This window comes from Sinocyclocheilus anshuiensis, unplaced genomic scaffold (assembly GCF_001515605.1).
Source record: "Sinocyclocheilus anshuiensis isolate Anshui unplaced genomic scaffold, SAMN03320099.WGS_v1.1 scaffold1005, whole genome shotgun sequence".
Classification (NCBI taxonomy): Eukaryota; Metazoa; Chordata; class Actinopteri; order Cypriniformes; family Cyprinidae; genus Sinocyclocheilus; species Sinocyclocheilus anshuiensis.
In genome coordinates this window covers 6,238-13,092 of record NW_015555810.1, presented here as the reverse complement: position 1 = coordinate 13,092, position 6,855 = coordinate 6,238, and positions in this window count along the sequence as shown.

Genomic DNA, 6,855 nt, shown 5'->3' with positions numbered 1-6,855 from the left:
ATTTAATGTTTTCTTATAAGACATACATGCAATACTGTCACATCTTTGCAATATTCCTTGCACAGAAACAAACATGTTTCTGTATATATCCTCAATATATTGCATATTTCTTATTTTATGCAGTAGAAATATTCATTACATGTAATATATATTATATTTCTATTTTTAGCTTACAGTATTCCTAGCACAAAAACATTGCATTTCAGGAATTCTTCTTGTGGATTATAGTAAATGCCATCACGGGTTTGAAGGTTTAGTGGATAATATGTATGAATAGTTCCTCGAAGTTTCTTGGCAGAAGACCATTACCTTTCACAGCAGATCCTAAAATGAGGCAGCCACAGTGATTCAGGCCACAAAAAGGCTTATAAGTGAAAAAAAAAGCAAAAAGCTGTGTGTTTGTAAGAAACGAATCCTTCATAAAGACGTTTTAACTGTAAACCATTGTTTCCTGCTAAAATATGAGTCCTCTATTCATTATATTGCTTATCCTCCAGTAAAAAAGTAGCTTGAATTGAATCAGGAGAGAAATCTGCACAGATCAAGCACCGTTTACAAGCGTAAACAGCTCTAAAGAAATATGTGGGTGGATATTGACGTGAGAGGACAACAGGTGATGGATTTATTCACTGGAGGAAGTGGTATTTTGGCCAGAAGTGATGGTATGAAGTTTAAAACTTCTTAATAATGGATTTGTTTCTTACAAACACACAGCTTTTGGCTTCTCAATATGTTAACGGATGGACTGGAGTGGTGTGGATTACCTGTGGATTATTGTGATGTTTTTATCAGCTGTTTGGACTCTTATTCTGACGGCACCCATTCACTGCAGAGGATCCATTGGTGAGCAAATGATGGAATGATACATTTCTGCAAATCTGATGAAGAAACAAACTCATCGACATCTTGGATGGCCTGAGGGTGAGTGCATTTTCTGCTAATATATATATATTTTTAACTATTCCATTAAAAGTAAAACATTCATGCATTTTAATAAAAATGAAAATAATGCTGCAGTGCAAAACATCTTGAATGTCCCATCATTTTATTCACGCACAATATGATTTCTTGTTTTCGTATAGGTGAAATGTGACCTGGACAAGTAACTGACATGATTTATGATGTACAAAGGGGTGAATCTGTCTGTGTTTTAGAGCTCAGAACATGAAAACACACTTCAGAGGCCTATTTCATGCAAGATGCGTTTTATTGCCAATTTTGTGAAGCCAAGTACTGGGCTTTATCCTGCTAACCTCTCATGCTGCCAGAATGTTGTGCCAAATGCTGAAGTTGAACCCAGTGACCCAACACTGTTCTCTCTGTCTACAGGTCTCTTTGCAGTAGTCTGTCTGTACCGTTGCCCAATTCAACCCCGATTAATGGCTCTAAATGCCCGTGGATTAATGATTGACAGGCCTTCGCTGGCTTCAGACGGTCCTACAGGAAGACGAGGATTTGTTGGCGCATCAGTGTAGGTTCAGGTTACTGTGTGCTAGTGCAAGTCAGCTGGTTTGGTTGACTGCCAACGCAGACTGAATGTACCTGATGAGTTCAAGTTTGAAATGAATTAGAATAGTTTCATTTTAGCACAAAGATTAGATACAAAGATTAGACATTGTATTGCTCCGTAAATATTTAATTTATGCAATTTCTTCAAACCATCTTTATTGCATGCTTTATATATGACTATGCAGGTAGTAGTCAGAATAGTATTTATTTATTTGTTTGTTTGTTTATTTTATGCATGCATACATGCAAGCATGAGATTAATTTTCTGTGGCTCGTATACAATCAAATGTTTGCAATTTTATACTAGCATTTTGTTGTATTTAAATAAATAAAAATTAATAATGAAATAAATATTTCTGTATTCATTATTCCTAGGTGTAAATAGGAACATCCATGAAGGCAGAATCCATTGAGGCACATGCACACATGCAACAAAGGTATACCCACTTGTACAAGTCCTATATAATCATAGAGCAGCGGTCAAACGGTCATTTGGACACATTAACATTCATGCCGACACAAAGAGAAATACGGCTGCTTCAGAGAGCCAGACCAGCCAGTTCACCTCGCAATTTATCCCAGTACTGTAATGAATTATTCAGGAAGGCGTCTCAGACAGTGGCCGAGGCGTCAGACTCACCTGCTGCAGACTCCTGGACCGTTAAAGACAAGCAGATCTTCACTTACACTACACCAGTACTGCGTCTGCAAGGCCAGAAACTTTAATAACATTGACAGCCTCAGGGGGAAAAAAGAATTTTCAAATGCAAATTATGGCCCTCTTTTCTGCCGTCAAAAAATACACTTTAGCATACTTTAAAAAAAGAGTACTGTTTAATACACTTTAATAGCATACACTGAATGTAATGTTTTCAGAAACTTAAGTGCATGTTATTGACAATTAAATAAACATGTTTTACAGTTTCACTTTATATTAAATGCAATTAGCTGAACGTTTGTGCTTTTAGACCCACTTAAATAGACTTCAGTATATCTTTATATCACTTCTTATTATCTTATTATCTTTATATCAATTACTTCTGCTGTCTTTGAAATAAATTGCCAAAAGTACTACGAGCATTTATGGCAAACTATATTATACTATGACTATATGTCATTTAAATTTGTATATCATGCATTTAAATATATTTGTAATGAAGAAGCTGCAATTTAGTACATTTAAAATACAGTATATCAGCTTTAAATGTACAGTTAAAGTTATAATCATATGTGCTTTAGCATGTTAGTACACATCAAAATAAGTGTACTTTTTAAAAGCATGACAAAAGATTATTAAAATAGAATTTGACATTATTACAAAGTGATATTCACCGAAACCGAGACGTGTCGTCTACATGCAGGTGTCTACAGGGGAGTGTTTTACCTTCAAACAGCAGCCTGGTGTGATTGAATCGTACTTCCTGTCAGTAAGAGCAGATCCTTCAGTGAGATGTCAGTGTGTAACAGGAATGCCAAGCATGCGTGGAGTGTGTGTTGTTGAAATGTTTGGTCTTAAGGCGGTGTCCCGCATACTGCTGAGGTGGGGCACATTCTTCATCTGCATCATACATTCCTTCAAAAGCTGTTTGTGTGAGATGTTTCTATTGTACACTCTTAAAAATGAAATGTACAAAATCGCAGCAATGCCATTTAAGAACTATTTTTGGTTCCCCAAAGAATTAGTGAACAGTTCTTTAAAAATAAAAAGTGTAAAGACACTTGTTTCACTATAAAGAACCTTTTGTGCATTGAAAAGGTTCTATGGATGTTAAAAGTTCTACATGAACCATCAAACTAACAGGGAACGTTCTCAACATTCTGTCAAGGTTCTCTCAATGTTATGATCAAACGTTCTTCCTGTAACTTTAATAGAATGTTTGTTCAAAGTTCAGATTAAGTAGATTTAGTCCCAGATCAAAACACGGATTTTCAATGGTGGATTAATACAATAATGACAATATACAAAATCCTAAAAATCCTTTAAGTGTAAAAAGGTGAGGGAAAAATCCTAAAAAAGTACAGAAATTCTCGAAACATTTTAGTGAAGTTGTCATGTGTGAACATGGCATTAACTGGCATTTTCAGGAAAAAGAAAGTCCTCTCCGGGTCAAAATGACCGGAACACAACATGAAAGTTAAATCCAAGGCTTAGTTTGTCTCTGGCAAAATTTTCTTTGCAAAACCAGCAATCATACATCATTGAGCTGTAATGCTTTTCTGAATATGAAAGCTGGATGTTGAATTATTTAGCAGGTTGTAACTACTTACACAGCAAACACTTCTAAACAGTCGCCTTAGGCTCTGCATCTGGCCCTGGGAGAACAGAGATGGGAAATAAACCTGAAAAGGCAATTAATATGCAACTGCCAAAAAGCAGGGCATAGACAAAGCAAAAGAGGGACGTCATGCACTCGAGAAACACACGGCAGCAAAACCAAGCTTCTTTATCCATGCGCTGACAGCAGATCTCCACAGCGGCGTCAGATATGTGTGAAGTCATACATTAATGCATGCACACATAATGTCTGTGTGTTGTTAAGCACATGCTGTGGTGAAAGAGTCTCATCTGAAGAATGCAAGCAATGCAGGGCTGCAGTCGGATGTCGTAAGTCTGGTGACGTGTTGGAAATATTTTACTACACTAAACACCTTACTGGATCACTTTTAATAGCTGATCGATTTCTAAAAAGGCACTTTTAACTACATGCAATACTTTTTTTTATAGGGTACAGTGAGGCTAAAGGCCCATCAGGATGAAAGACTTTTCATTTCATGTTCTCCTTGTGTATTTTTATTTATAAGTATTTTTAAGTAGTATATATTGTTACTTCTTAACTAAAAATAAAATCATAAAAAAACATTTTTGTTACTTTAAATAAAAATATATAAAAAATAATATATTAAAATATATTTTTAAATAAAATGTAAAAAAAACCCTTCAACCATCATTTTTTATTTCAGAAAAAAATACAATTAAATAATAAAAATTATTTTTTTATTTTAATATTCTTAAAAACCATATATACATGTTAAAATAATAATAAAAAATACTAAAACTTTTAATACATTTAAGATGAAAACAGAAAATATAAAAACTAACTCAAAATATTAATAAATAGCAATATTAGCATCTCACTGACTCTAAAATTACACTAACATTATTGTTGTTTTGTTTTATCTTATTAGTGTAAATGATGAATCGGTTATGGTAATAGGCCTATGTCAATCTAAACTTGTACCCAGTGTGATGCAGAGTTATTTTAATATTAAATGAGACACTATTATAGTTTCTATTCATATTTTGAATTCGTTTTGACATTTTCTTTATTTCTTTATTTTTCCGTTTTCATTTAATTTTGGTTAAAGTTTTAGTAATTTTGTTGTGTTTTTTCATAATTATTATTATTATTATTGTTGTTGTTTTTTTATTATTTTATTTCTGTTTTAGTATATCAAGTCAAACTAAAAGAAAATGAGAAATGTTGCCTTGGCAACTAGCTGAAATAAAATACGTTTAAGTTTTTGTTTAATTTAATTCCAGTTAAAATCTATTTGATTTGAAGTAACAAATGTTTATTTATGGTTTTATTTATTAATTTTTTATTCATTGGGTTGACATATTTATTTATAGTTAACTAGAATAGCGTGTGATGTTGCAAACATGAGCAACACTGCCATCTAGAGGCCATTCTTCTGACATGACATCCAGAACTGTGGCCGGTTTTCTGAATCGTGGTGAGCTGCAAGTGCAGCAGGCCGAAGAAGTTCAAATGCAATGAAATGCTTGTTATTTGCATCAATAAAAATCCACCACTGGGGAAGATCAACAGTGCTTTCACTACTCAGTCATTCCTCCATGAGCCTATTTAGGCTTTCATTGTTGCTAATAACGACTGCAGCAAAATCTCTTCATTAAAAACTATCCATATTGAAAGTGTAGCTGATGATGAAGCTGTCAGTCATGTAACATTGACAGGATGTGACTCTTGTTACATTCTGACAGATAGCTGCATGGGGAAATCTCACATTCCTCTGCACAAAAACCAAGCAGGTTCTGTCAAAGCTTGATGAACTCTAATGGGTTCTCCTGTATTTAGAAAAGCTCATTTAAAGTTCATTTCTGTAGGATTTTAAACATTATAGGGTTAATAAATGACATTGTGCCATATAATAAGCGCTGTACAGTACGTTGTGACATTATGCTTTCAGATATTTGGATATTTTTAAATCGCCTCCCACCTACAAACTCAATATAAAAAGATACAGTTGTTCTTGAAAAGTTCACTTCCTGAAAGGATGATGATGTCGTTTTGGCACGTTTGTTGATTTTGATGGAATATTTAATTTTAAAAGAGTGAAAGTAATGGATGATATATAACTTAAGTTATTTGTGATAATACAGGATTTTTAAGTAAAATATAGTACTATATACTAGCATATAGTAGCATATACTGAGCAGGGTTATTTTAGTATCATTACAGTTTTTCTCAATTGCTTTGGCTCAATTCTCGAATGAAACTTTTTTTTCCCGAAACAATAAGTTCAGATCTCTGAACAATTAGCTTCTTGTTCACATCAGATTGGAATTTCTTATTGATTTGAGCAAATTGCAAATGCTTTGGCACATGTGTGCAAACAGTAAGTACAATTGTCTGCAGTTTGCACAACAACTGATTGCATATGGCTTGTTGATCAAAACTGATGAGCCGATTCTCACTTAAACTGTCAAACTCTTCACAACTTAATCATTTTTCATCGTGTAAGCCATCACATTCAAAACGATCCATTCAATTATGAAAAATTGGTATACACGCATGTATATTCCATAAATATCTGACATTGACATTGTTTGTAATGTCTGCTAAATTGGCAAATGACCTCTAATTGCAATAAAATTTGAATCAACCATTCAACCATTTAACCAATCAAGTTTGGGAGCATATATATGTAGATTGCCCACAGCACAATCACTAAGAATGGAGGACTTCCACAACCCTGAACTGCAGCAACATGCTCGTGGAAGAGCAATTGGAAGACGTGTAAGAATACGTGGTGGTGGTGTTAGAGGAAGACATAATAGAGGAAGAGGTGGAAATAGAAGAGTCAGAGTCTCTGATGAAATCAGAGCCACACTTGTGGATCATGTCATAAATCGTGGTTTTACAATGGAAGAGGCTGGTCGAAGAGCACAGCCTAATGTAAACAGGTCCACAGTGTCATCGATTGTGCAAACCTTTCGTAGGGAAAACAGGTAAATATGTATTTATTTTTTTTTTTTTACAGTATGTAAAGCATTTTTATAAACAACAATATTGTAAACGTAAATGCAAGTCTATTTGTACATTC